The sequence below is a fragment of the Mustela erminea genome, chromosome 9 (genome assembly GCF_009829155.1).
Source record: "Mustela erminea isolate mMusErm1 chromosome 9, mMusErm1.Pri, whole genome shotgun sequence".
NCBI lineage: Eukaryota > Metazoa > Chordata > Mammalia > Carnivora > Mustelidae > Mustela > Mustela erminea.
The window spans coordinates 7,845,168-7,858,159 of record NC_045622.1 but is presented as its reverse complement, the minus strand read 5'-3'; the positions used below and the strand labels follow the sequence as shown (position 1 = coordinate 7,858,159).

The 12,992-nt window shown below is 41.5% G+C and overlaps 1 protein-coding gene across 1 annotated transcript in view; it reads right to left on the bottom strand.

The window, feature by feature from the left end:
- Positions 1-10,655, bottom strand: part of C9H11orf53 (chromosome 9 C11orf53 homolog) — a 245,624-nt gene extending 234,969 nt beyond the window's left edge. Inside the window, 2 exon segments of the mRNA XM_032356730.1 lie at positions 9,439-9,574; positions 9,708-10,655. The gene's annotated coding sequence lies outside the window, so the exon portion shown is untranslated.
- Between the last annotated feature and the right edge of the window lie 2,337 nt (positions 10,656-12,992).

Genomic DNA, 12,992 nt, shown 5'->3' with positions numbered 1-12,992 from the left:
CTATTATAGCACAGTTGATTGAAAGAAACAAAAATAGCCAAGTTGTATGTGATGCCGGGAAGTATTCTAACTGCTTTTCTCCTGCTGTTTTCTGATGCAATCCTCACAACTACCATATTTTAGAATAATTTCCATTTATCAGAGGAAAAAATTAAGGTTTAGGCAAGATTTGTATCTTGCTTAACATCACAATAAACTGCCAAGCTGGCAGATGTATTTAATGTCAAAGTCTGAACTTCTAATTTTCCCTGGAAATACTATTAGAAATGCTGTAGCAGAGCTCTAACAGAGTGAGTGGAAGAGGCTGGCTATAAGAGGGGAAACCCTGGCACTGAGTGGGACCCTGAAGAAAATGCAGATCTTCCGCCCCAAGGGAGGTATCATCCAGACAGGAGTTACTGCGAGAGCAAAAACCCAGAGCTACTACTAGGACATCTGCCTGTTTGGAGTCTCGTGACTTGAGATTGGAAAATTACATAGAACAAAATTGAGGAAGGCTTTAAAATGGTGGTTGAAGATTTTGGACTTAGTTCAAGAAGGGGGACAACCTTAAAGATTTTGCAAAGGGACGTGGCAGGTTCTAAGCCATTGCCTCGGGGAGATAATAAGGGGCACAGTTAGAAATCTGCATTTACTTAGCTTAACTCTTGTTCCAAAGGAATTCCTAATGACTTCATGTGCAACAGGCCAGAGCTTCTGCCCACTTGGCACTAGGGTGTTCTGTGTGGCTTTGTTTTGACAAACCTTGACCATGACCCCCTCACAAGAAGAAGAGCCTGGGTCACAACTCCCTCTGTGGCAGAAAGCCCTTTGCCTACTACTGTCAAAACCACATTCTCAAGGGACGATTTTCTGTCTTGATCTCTGTTGCCTTCTCCCTTCAGGTGGTGGATGTCAACCTATTGAAATCTCCTTTGAATGTTTGCAGGAAGTTGGTTTTTAACCAGAGGAGGTCTCAAGCAAGCCTAATGGGACCAGAAAACTAGAAGCAGGAAATCTTGTGGAATCCCCCAGCAAACCGGCTGTCAACTACTCCTCTTCCCCCTGCCCTCCTCACTGAGAGCTGAGAACTCCACTTGGAAATATTTTAGGACATTCCCAAGTGAGATGCTACTATTTCTCAACATTCTGATACGCACATACGACTTACTGAAAATGTCGGGGTGGGGTGTCTTGAGATGATAAGTCACATGAAATTATAAAATTTAAAAATAAAAACAGGGGTGCCTGGGTGGCTCAGTGGGTTAAAGCCTCTGCCTTCAGCTCAGGTCATGGTCCCAGGGTCCTGGGATCAAGCCCCTCGTCGGGCTCTCTGCTCAGCAGGGAGCCTGCCTCCTCCTCTCTCTCTCTCTGCCTGCCTCTCTGCCTACTTGTGACCTCTGTCTGTCAAATAAATAAATAAAATCTTTAAATAAATAAATAAATAAATAAAAACAAAGTGCAAATTAAATTCTTAAAAGATCAGTAAAGAAATGCAGATGTACCTGCTAATCTTTGTGGGAGCTGGGGAAGAAAAATAGGGAGGTGCTATTTGTTTTGGTAAACAAATATTTTTACTAAATCAGTCACAGGTAGTCTCTCTCATACAGGGTCCACACACACAAAACAGTTCATGAAAACCCCAACTAGAGTCAACCAAAGCACCCCTTATCTGGGGGAGAAGGTGGCATGGGGAAGTCAGTAAGTGTATAACTGTTAGACTAAATTTAAGTATTATTTTTTCTTAACCTGTTTTTTAAAAAATATTTATTCATTTATTTGACAGGGAGAGAGAGACACACACACAGAGGGAGCACAAGCAGGGGGGAGTGCAAGAGGGAGAAGCAGGTTTCCCGCTGAGCAGGGAGTCTGATGCAGGTTTCGATCCCAGGACCTGGGATCAGGACCTGAGAAGAAGGCAGATACTTAATGACTGAGTCACTGAGGCACCCCTATTTTTTCTTAACTTTTTAAAAAGTTGTGTTTAACTGTCTAAGGGAACTAACAGAAAAATAAAATAATTTCTTCCCCCAGTAGGGGTAATGAAAGCCAAGGGCCAGGAAGAAAGTTCTTAGCTTCTGTAGAAGACAAACATCTTTTCCTTGAGGACAGACAGTGCTGATGTGTGAAAGGAGAGGACAGGGAGGGAAACTCTGAATTTCATTGCAAACCACATGGCATGAGCGAAGTACATCCATTTAGGTTGAATTCACTGTGGGGACACCTACTTGAACTTCAAAGCAACTTGGTTCTCTTGAATTGAAAAGTGCTCTTAATTGAAAAGCTCTGTGTGTATGTGTGTGTGTGTGTTTCTTTTACAACGAGTAAGATCTTTTCACATCCATTTAAAACACCGGTACCCATTTCATGTTCTGTTCTTTAACATTTTTTTTTCCTTAAAAATTTTATTTATTTATTTGACAGAGAAATCACAGGTAGGCAGAGAGGCAGGCAGAGAGAGAGAGGGAAGCAAAGAACCTGATGCGGGACTCGATCCCAGAACCCTGAGATCATGACCTGAGCTGAAAGCAGAGGCTTAACCCACTGAGCCACCCAGGCACCCCTATGTTCTGTTCTTTAATGTATGGTTTCCGATTATGTTGTCAGTTGGAAATTCCTGGCTTCCATTTCTCAGTGTCAATGATGTCAAGCATGAGGAATTTTCAAGTTTAAGCTGAACTTTTTCAAGTCATTTCATTTTTGTTTTTCCATTCTCCTATTTTTCCATTCACAGAAACTCTAAGAAGTTGGAGACAAACTAGAAAGATCCCTTGCTCTGTGACATTGAGTAAGCCTGCCTTCATCTCATCTTCATTTTCAGCATGAAGCTCATTAGCAGGTGGCCGACTGGGAAATCTAGACAGAAGTCATGAATGTGGCAGCCTGAAATCAAAGCTGATAGAGAAAGGGCCTCATGATGTAAGGGTCACATCTATTTGTTTCCCTGGATTGGTGTGTCCAATAGAAATCTACAGCTGGCCAGTAGTGTGGCGAGCAGAACACCACGTTAAGAGCAAAACATCATACTGGACTAGGAGGAAAGAAGGGGAATATCTGCATTCCATCTCCAGGAAAGTTAGAAGAGATGGTTTTTCCTTCTAATTGGCTATACACTATGTGAACATCAACACTATCGGGTTCCTGGGACTGTTGGCTTGTTCTCACTTGCTCACGGAACACAATTTTGTGTGCACCATCCACCTACTCAGAATTCTTCAGTCTCACTCCCGTGGGGCCAAGTTCAACTGCCTTTGTCTGGTATTTAGAACCATGGACAATCAGGTCCCCATTAGTTATTCAAGAATTACAGACACTAGAATGCTGGGCATTGGAGGATAAGTGAAATTGCCTTGGTTGCAACGATGGTTAAAAAGGGAATTTAGGTACAGGGCAGAGATAGGCAAAACTATGGAAGCTTGAAGGGCAAGGTGCGTTTGGAGAATGAGAATTCATACAGTGTGACCAGATGGTAGGTACATGGAGGGAGCCGAAAAGATGAACTCTCGGAGAGGTAGGATGGTTCAGTACAGGGTATTGTGAGCCACGCAGATGAGACTGAGTTTTGTTTCTCTACCCATTGGGGTAATCAACAAAGGCTTTTGCAAAGGAAGGTGTTATTATTGATGCTGGTTTTTAGAAAGGTGACTTTGTAAAAGTTACCTTTTAGAAAGGTGAATGTCTGGATTGAAAGTGCCAGAAAAGGCCAAATAACTGCCAGAAGTCTTCTCAAACATTGTAATTCCACAAAAACATTCTACATTTGTTAGAAATTACAGAGATTACCAAGTGGCCCAAGACATCATGGTGAAAATATTTAGACAATTGGCAAACTCTTCTTTCTCTATAAGCTATTTCCAAAGGAGATAATCTTTAATCCTCTCTTCCATCCAAATTATTCCCTGTCTTGGAAAAAAAATGCCAAAAATGTTTGGGAAAAGGCACCCCACCCATGTCTTTTGGAAGGGCTGGTTATTTAGTTTCTACATGAGCCAAATTTTAATCCACAGGAATTTTCTCAGAAAAGATGTATTGCCAAATTCTCTTACAATATAATTCTGGTGGGAACCCATGGTAGGTATTGAATGTAAATTGAAGTCATAGAATATTAAAGAGGAGGGAGAATATTACCCACAAAAAATACTAAATACCACAAATGTATTATGAAGTATTTGACACTTTATAAGTCCATGTTGAAGATTCATAGTCAAAAAGTCATGAGGATTTCAGAGTTTACATAATCTAGATTTCCAGGGGTGGAAATCTAGAAGGGTGGAAATCTGGGTGGCTCAGCTTGTTAAGCATCTTACTCTTGATTTCAGCTCAGGTCATGATCTCAGGATTGTGAAGTGAAGCCCTGTGTCAGGCTCTACCCTGGGCATGGAACCAGCTTAAGATTGTCTCTTTTCTTCTTCCTCTGCCCCAACTCTTTTTTTTTTTAAAGCATAATCTAGAATTCCATCAGATGCTTATTTGGTCATGGAGATTCTTTAAGAACATTCCATAAATATTTTTGAGCACTTTGTGGAGCTCTGCAAACATACTGGTGAACAACACAGTCCTGCCCTCATGGAGCTGAAAATAGAGAAACAAAAAGATAAAGAGGGAATTATCATAATATGATCTCACATAATAACAGCTATGATGTGAAAGCGTTTTGATGAAGGAAGTACACAGTTCTATGAGACCAAACAGGGTAAATTGGAGCGCAGGGGGTGCAGGGAACACATCCTTTAAGCAATGACAATTGAACTGACATCTAAAGCATGAGCAGGTCCTAGCCCAGCAAGACAAGTGGCCAGGGAAGAAAAGAGTGGTTCAACTGTGAGCAGTGTTCTAAGACAATGACTCAGAGTCAACAGAAAGAAGTGCATTCAGGAAACCGAGTAGTTCACCCAAGCTGGAATTTATATATTACCATGTGTGTGGAGGCAGAAGGGTGGAGTATCCACAGATGAAGCTGGAGAAGTAGGAAGGCACCAGATCCCACCAAGTCTTGGAATACTTGCAACAGAATTTGGGTTATCTCAAGGGCAGTAGAGAACCACTGACTGCTTTTAAGCAGAGGAATCATGATCATATTTGAATCTCAGAAAGCTCACTCTGACCATGGAGTAAAGAATGAATTCATGGATGTGGGCAAGTTGGAGGTAGGATGCCCAGCATGGGAGGATGTGATAATCCTCAGAAGAGGCAACTGTAGCCTAGGCAAGAAGAGTAGAAATGAAGACAGAAAGAAGGAAATGAATCTGAGAGGTATTTCCAAGAGAACATACTCGAGACTATAATTGTTGCTCAGGGTGTGGAAAAAAGTGGAGGTGAGGGTAACCCCAGATCTCTGGCTGGACTAGTAGAAGTGGCTAGTGAGGGAAAGAGGAGAAACAGATGAAGAGGTAAAAACAAGGGGTTCAGTTTCACTCCTGTTAGGTTTAGTGTGTCTGGTAGACACTCAAACAGAGAACCTAACATGCCTCTGGGTATATGGATCTGGACCTCAGACTGCGGTTTGAGTCATTAGCATACAGGTGCTTATGGGAGACAATGTGTGTATGGAATGCTCAAGACTTCTTGGTAGCAGAACTCCCAAGCCTCTGTTAGTACTGCTTAAAATGGAGACAACTGCTCCATGCGTCAGTCCTTTTCACCACAGCCTTGTGATCCACAAAGCCTATTTTGTTCCATATCTAGGACCTGAAGAGCATCTGTGTCTTTCATCATATGTAGAACCATTTGCCTCCTCTCAAAGACATCACAGTTTTGAATCAATTACTTTACCCATAGAGCTTACCTTGAGTCCATCATTCTTCCCCTTTATTTCTGATCTGGAGAAATCTATACAAATTTTGTGACATTATCTACCCACATAAAAGCATAAATGGAGAATCCAAAAGAGGAAAATGAGGATCTTTGGTTTCAGGCAAAATAGCTGAGTTATGTTTTAAGGGGATTTATTTGGGTTATCTGATATTTAATTTAAACTGTATGCTTCCTACTCTCCTTTTAATTAATTCATCTTTTAGCTTGCCCTGACATGGTCAGGACTTATTTAGGTTTCCTTGTTCCCAAAGATCAAATTGCTTTTCTAAAGTACATTTGGTTTCTAAAACTTGGCATCTCTGAGCTTCTGGTGCCAATACAAAGAGCACATACATATTCCAACAATCCGTGGATTGTTGTTAGTGAGAGGCACCAGTCCTGGCCTTTGGGAGGAAGGGCACAGCACATTTCTTCATAGGGGGAAGTGATGGAGCTATTATTACTTTCAAGACATCCCTGGTTTGTCTATTCAGAAAGGCACAAGTCAGGCTCTGTGGCCCATTCAAAGGATGAGGCTGTGAAAATGGCTCCCCTGGTGACACTTGGACTGCCAGCCCTTCCCTTGCATCCACTCGGCAGCAGACGGTTCCCAGCACCCCAGTTTGTTAACCTTGACCTCTCCTGTCACCATGGAAACACAACACTGCCAAGGGAACTTCCTCTGTGATTATCATTCAAACTGTGAAAGAATAGAATAGAAAATAGAATAGGAAAAACACCCAGAAAATTTCATTGCCCATTTCATGTTGCCGTTCAGCCTTTTTCTTTAGAACAAAGAAGCTCCCAGCAATTTCTCTGAAAGTTTGGTGTTGAGGTGGAGGGGGCAAGGGTGGGGTGGGAAGGAGGAGTCTGGCCAGGACCTGCTGTGGCAGCTTAAAGTTTTACCAGCCTCTGCTCTGTTTGAGGAATTGAGATTTACTTGCAGTATATTACCATACCTGAAATAATTTACAATTGCCCCCTAGAGAATAAAATACTTAGGAATAAATTTACCAAGGAGGTGAACGACCTATACTCTGAAAACTATAAAACATTAATGAAGAAAATTAAAGATGACATAAACAAATGGAAAGATATCCCATGTGCATGGATGGGAAGAACAAACACTATTAAAATATTCATACCACTTAAAGCAATCTGCAGATTCAGTACAATTCCTATCAAAATACCCTAGTATTTTTCACAGAGTTAGAACAAATAATCCTCAAATTTGTATGGAACCACAAAGGACCCCAAACAGTCAAAGCATTCTTGAAAAAGAAGAAACCTAGAGATATCACAATCCCAGATTTCAAGATATTCTGCAAAGCTGCAATAATCAAAACAGTAATCAAAACAGGCACAAACATAGACACATAAATCAATGGAACAGAACAGAGAGCCAGAAACAAACCCATGCTTATGTGGTAAATTAATCTGTGACAAAGGAAACAAGAATATACAACAGGGAAAAGATAGAATCTTCAATAGATGGTGCTGGGAAGACTGGACAGCTACATGCAAAAAGTATGAAATTGGACCACTTTCTTACACCATACACAAGAACAAACTCAAAATGGATTGAAGACCTACATTTAAGACCTGAAACCATAAAAATCCTAGAAGAGAGCACAGGTAGTAATGTCTCTGACATTGGCCATAGGAACATTTTTCTAGATATGTCTTCTGAGGCAAGGGAAACAAAAGCAAAAATAAACTATTGGGACTATGTCAAAATAAAAAGCTTTCACACCGGGGCACCTGGGTGGCTCAGCTGGTCAAGGCTCTGACTCTTGGTTTCAGCTCAGGTCATGATCTCATGGGTCCTGAGATTGAGCCCTGAATTGGGTGCTCTGCTCAGCGGGGAGTCTGCTTGAGATTCTCTCCCTCTGCCCCTCCCCCCACTCACACACACTCTCTCTAAAATAAATAGATAAATCTTAAAAAAAAAGTTTTCTCACAACGAAGGAATCTATCAACAAAACAAAAGGCAACCTACTGAATGGGAGAGGATATTTGCAAATGATATATCCCATAAGGGGGTTAATACCCAAAATATATAAAGAACTTATACCAACAACAAAAAATAATCTCATTTAAAAAATGGGCAGAGAACTTCAATAGACACTTTTCCAAAGAAGACAGATGGCCAACAGACACATGAAAGGATGCTCAACATTGCTAATGATGAAGAAAATGCAAATCAAAACCACAAGATATTACCTTACACCTGTCAGAATGGTTAAAATCAAAGGGACAAGATAGAACAAGTACTAGAGAAGATGCGGGGAAGAAGGAACTCTTGTTCACTATTGGTGGGAATGTAATTGGTACAGTCACTGTGGAAAACAGTATTAAAAACAGAAATATCATACAATCCAATAATTCCACTACTGGGCATTTAACCAAAAACAAAAACAAAAACCCACCACCTGGAAAAGATATAGGCAGGCACCCTTATGTTTATTGCAGCAGGATTTACAATAGCCAACATGTGGAAGCGGCCTAAGTGTCCTCTGATAGGTGAACAGATAAGAAAGACGTGATGTGATGTGTGTGTGTGTGTGTGTGTGTGTGTGCGTGCATGTGTGTATAATATATATAATATGCAGCCCTAAAAAATGATGAGATCATGCCATGTGGAACATTATGGATGGACCTAGAGGGTATTATGGTAAATGAAATAAGTCAGACTAAGAAAGACAAATGCCAATGTTTTCACTCATATGTAGAATAAAAAAAATGAATAAACAAACAAAAAAGCAGAATCAGACCCATACGTACAGAGAACAAACTGATGGCTGCCAGAAGAAGGGGAGTGGGACGATGGGCAAAATGGGTGAAGGGGAGTGGGAGAAATTCCAGTTCCTCTTTTTTTTTTTTTAAAGATTTTATTTATTTATTTGACAGAGATCACAGGTAGGGAGAGAGGCAGGCAGAGAGAGAGAGGAGGAAGCAGGCTCCCCGCTGAGCAGAGAGCCCGATGTGGGACTCGATCCCAGGACCCTGAGATCATGACCTGAGCCGAAGGCAGTGGCTTAACCCACTGAGCCACCCAGGCGCCCAATTCCAGTTCCTCTTATGGAATGAAAGGCATCATGGGGATGAAAGGCCCAGCTCAGGGAATACAGTGACTGATATTCCAATAGCATCGCCTGTACGGACCACAGCTGCACTTGTGGCGAGCACAGCGTAACACAGAAGTGGAATCACTATGTTGTATACCTGAAACCAATGTCACACTGCGTGTCAGCCATACTAAAAAAAAAAAAAAAAAAAAAAAAAATTAAAACATAACAAAAACCCAGAAGCCAAATACATAAATAAAGTTCCTAGAATCATGATGCTATCCTCAATATCATTCGACATGAGTTGGATTTTCACCTGTAGGTTGCTAAGCAAACAACTATCATTATTATTCTTTTTCTACCACACCCTTGATTTAGAACCAGAATTCGATAGCAATAAAAGAGGCTTGATTTAAATTTATAGTAGGATTGCTCACATAGACTTGGAAGGAACCATAGAAATCAAGATCCAACTGCATACTTGGAATTGTGGGCAAGATATACTATGTGTGTGTGTGTGTATGCACATACCCCTTAGAACTCAGCCCGCAGCTTTCTTCATAAATTCTACATCCAGAAAATTTTAATAATAACTTACTTGGTGCTGCATCTTCCTTTAACAGACCAGCAGTATGACGTCTGGAGAGACCATGTCCTTCTCTGGATTATTCTCTTCCTTCTGCTGCTCCTCTTGCTCCTTTCTCTGCCTCTTCCACCTCACCGTTTTTCTCTTCCTAAAGTGACAAAGGTGCATAGTTTGAATTTTGCATTGGTTTAGTGAATGTTAAACAAGAGTGTTGAGTTCCACAGGTGAGGCCCAGTGCAGACAGAGAGTGGGAATGATGTCGGAAGGGCACGTGGGCTCACAGGGAAGTTAGAGGATCAAGAAACAGGCAAATGATCTCAGAAACACACTGGTGGTTTTGGTCACTGATGATTGCAAAGGCCCTGGCCAGCCGGCAGTCAGGACCGCGTGTGTTCTTAATGTGTTTCCTAGGCCACTAGTTGCCTTGGCGAGCGAGCTTCCCCCTTCTACCCCCAGGAGTGGAGGAAATCAGCAGCTGCTGAGGTCAGGTGCCCCACACCCCCGTCGGTGCCCCTCCCCACCCTGCCATGGTTTACCAGGGACAGAATGAGACAGGAAAGCTTGGCAAGTTCTCAGAGCTCCTGCCTGAGTTTGACTCTGCCATCCTCCTCCCCCAAGAAGGAAAGGTGTACTATACTCACCTTGATGGGGTGAACACAGTGTGCTTTCATTTGTGATGTTCTATCACGTGCTGCTGTTTGTTTGAAACCTTGAAGTCTCTAAGCATGGACTTTGGAGTCAGACGCCAGTATGTCTTAGCAGTGGTTCCAACACTGCTGGCCTTGGGCTAGACTCCTAATCTCTTCAGCCTTTGGTTTCCTCATGTGCAAAATGGCCACCACAGTAATGCACATTTCAAGGGATGGTTATATGAGTTAGAGAAACAAAGGCACATAATGTGTCTGATGTGGAGTCTAACATGGTCATGGCTTCCAACTACCTCTCCTCCAGCCTTTGGCTCTGTTCTGACAACACAGACTGGCTCAGAATGTAGAGAATGTTGAAAGGAAGGAAATTTTTTGTGTTCTTCACTCTAGACTTAAGAATATAAAATGGTATTTAAGAAAATATTCAAAACTCATTTACTCTTTGTTTTTTATTGAGCTTCTTAGGTGACTCTGGAGAGGGTCAGCCAGGAAATTTGGTGTCACAACACCCACAGGTAAAATGCACCTCATGATTTTAGTGAATGCGTAAAGCAGCATTTCCTCAGTGTAAGGGCCTATTTAGCCAGAGCAGCTCCATCTGGTTAAACAGTGATTTTGTTGTTTATACAGTAAAACTTAAACTGTCCGTGCCCCTCTTCCTCCAGGGGACTTACTTAAAAACAAGTCCCGGAAACCAGTCCCAGGTAACAAAGCCCAAATACAAGGGTGGGTCAGGCCAGGTGGAGGTATCCAATCAGTGGGGGCGCATACTGTCTCCCTAGTTATCAAGGAGTATGGGTCCCGCCCTTTGGGTGCCTTTTGGGCGCCAATTCTGACCAAGGTGATAGGCTAGTTCAAATATCTACTATAGGGTAAATTGTGATTCAGTTGGTCACTTATGTGTGACCTAGCATGACTATGCAGCTTTCTCTGTGTGTTACAATCTCATTGGCCACCTGTGCGTGGCCAGGCCCAACCACATGGCCTTTGCCCTTAAAAGCTAGTCTGTAAGGCAGAAAGGGGTTGCCTCTTTGCAAGAGACAGCACTGGCCGGTCAGTTTGATTCTTGATGCTTGGTGCAAAATAAAGCTTTGCTTGACCTTTGCTTTGTATCAGTCTCGCTCCTTTGATTACAGACCCAACACTAAGGTTTTCTGACTTGCCATCTCCTTTTATAAAGTAAAATCTTGCAAACCCTCTTAAGAAGTTTATCAATTATTTTATCATTTTTACATGACATTTATTAAAGTGTTATTTTAAATTTATAGACATATTTTAGATCTATGTTCTGAATTCTTAAGCTAGGTGCTGAGAATATGGGTATGTATTACATTATTGTCTACTTTTTGGTATTCTCTAAGTATTCCATCATAAGAAAATATTATACCAGTATTTCATTTTTAATAGTCTAGTAATTATTTGAAGAGGAAATTTTTACAACATTTTCACTTATCAGGTGATATACACTCTCTGATTTATTTTTAACTTAATTCTATATGAAAAGGAATGATTTATGGACAAATAAATTTTAATATGACTTTATATCATATTTGACTTAGGGACAAAAAATATATTAAAATGAAATGAAGTCTAACTATATATTCTAGAACCAACAATTGCTTTCACAAGTTGATGGTTGAAATGTGTTTTTTTTGAACTTACAAAAAAAATCAACTGGTATCCATTTTTAGATATATATAATTTTCAGGTTTTGTTTCTAAATTACAAGATGAGAGAGACAGTTCCAGGCTTTCATTTGCAAGCGTTTCTCCACAAACAACACATTGCAGCTGTGGAGAGGCTTTATTCTCAATAGATGGAAAGTCGAACTGCATATAATCACAGCTATCTTTTGTATTTTAAACAGTGTTAATCTACAGTGACCTCCTGATGTCTGATACAAGAACTGTGAAAGCTATCTGTGGGTCTAGCAGCAGTGTCATTTTTGTATTTCCCTTCAACTTTCTCTATTTCAACAGGAAAATTCCTCACAAATTAAACAATGGATGATGAAGAAGAAAAGCAATATAAAATGGTATAGGGATCAAAAATGTCGGGTCAGCTATGGGGGTTCAGTGTGGGACAAATATCTGAGCGAGTCATGAAGGCCTTCATCGGGTGTCCACCAAATCCTGTGTGCTCACAGACCTGGACATTGGGACCAACAATGACATGAGCCCCCTTTAGATTCTTTCCCATGTACTGGACTTACGTCCCTTCTATTCTAGGCTCTGGGCGTTGGGAGAGTTTTATACCTCTTCTTATCTCCAGTGGTATCACCCCCACGGGAAGAGGACAGAAGCCAGGGCACTGCCTCTGCTGCAATGCTGAAAAAGTTAGCTCTGTTTGTCCAACAGGTGTCATTCCAAAGGGACATGATGGTAACTGTTCACTGATAAGGGAAGAGAGGAGCTGAAGGAATGAGCTATGCCTCACCCGACAGGCGGAGTACACTGACCACAGGTCCAGCATTGCTCTTGAGTCCAGCCGCTGGTTACTGTAAGTATGATTCAGGGACCAATATTCAGGCCTTGGGAGGGAGGTCTGGCAGCAAGAGTAGGAGCCGGCTGACCGGAGAGGCTCAGCATTTTCTGCGTGAAGTCTGACTTGATCCTGGAAGCGTGGGTGGGGCTGGACCTGCGGGGAGCCTCAGCAAGGACAAGAGAGAAGGGAGGCAGATGCTGGCAACAAGGCTGGCTCAAAGGAGAGCTCCTCTGTGGTGGTTCTTGTCTTGTTTTTCCTGAGGTCAATTGATCTACCTGATGCATAAATAAATTTTTGAACTTATTCTGTATTTTATAACCTGTTCACTGAGTGTGTTACAGACTGAATACCAACTGGTATTGCAATAAAAATTTACGCTGAGAATAAATGATTTCTAAGATGTGGGTAAACGACTCATGTACATCATTTTCTATC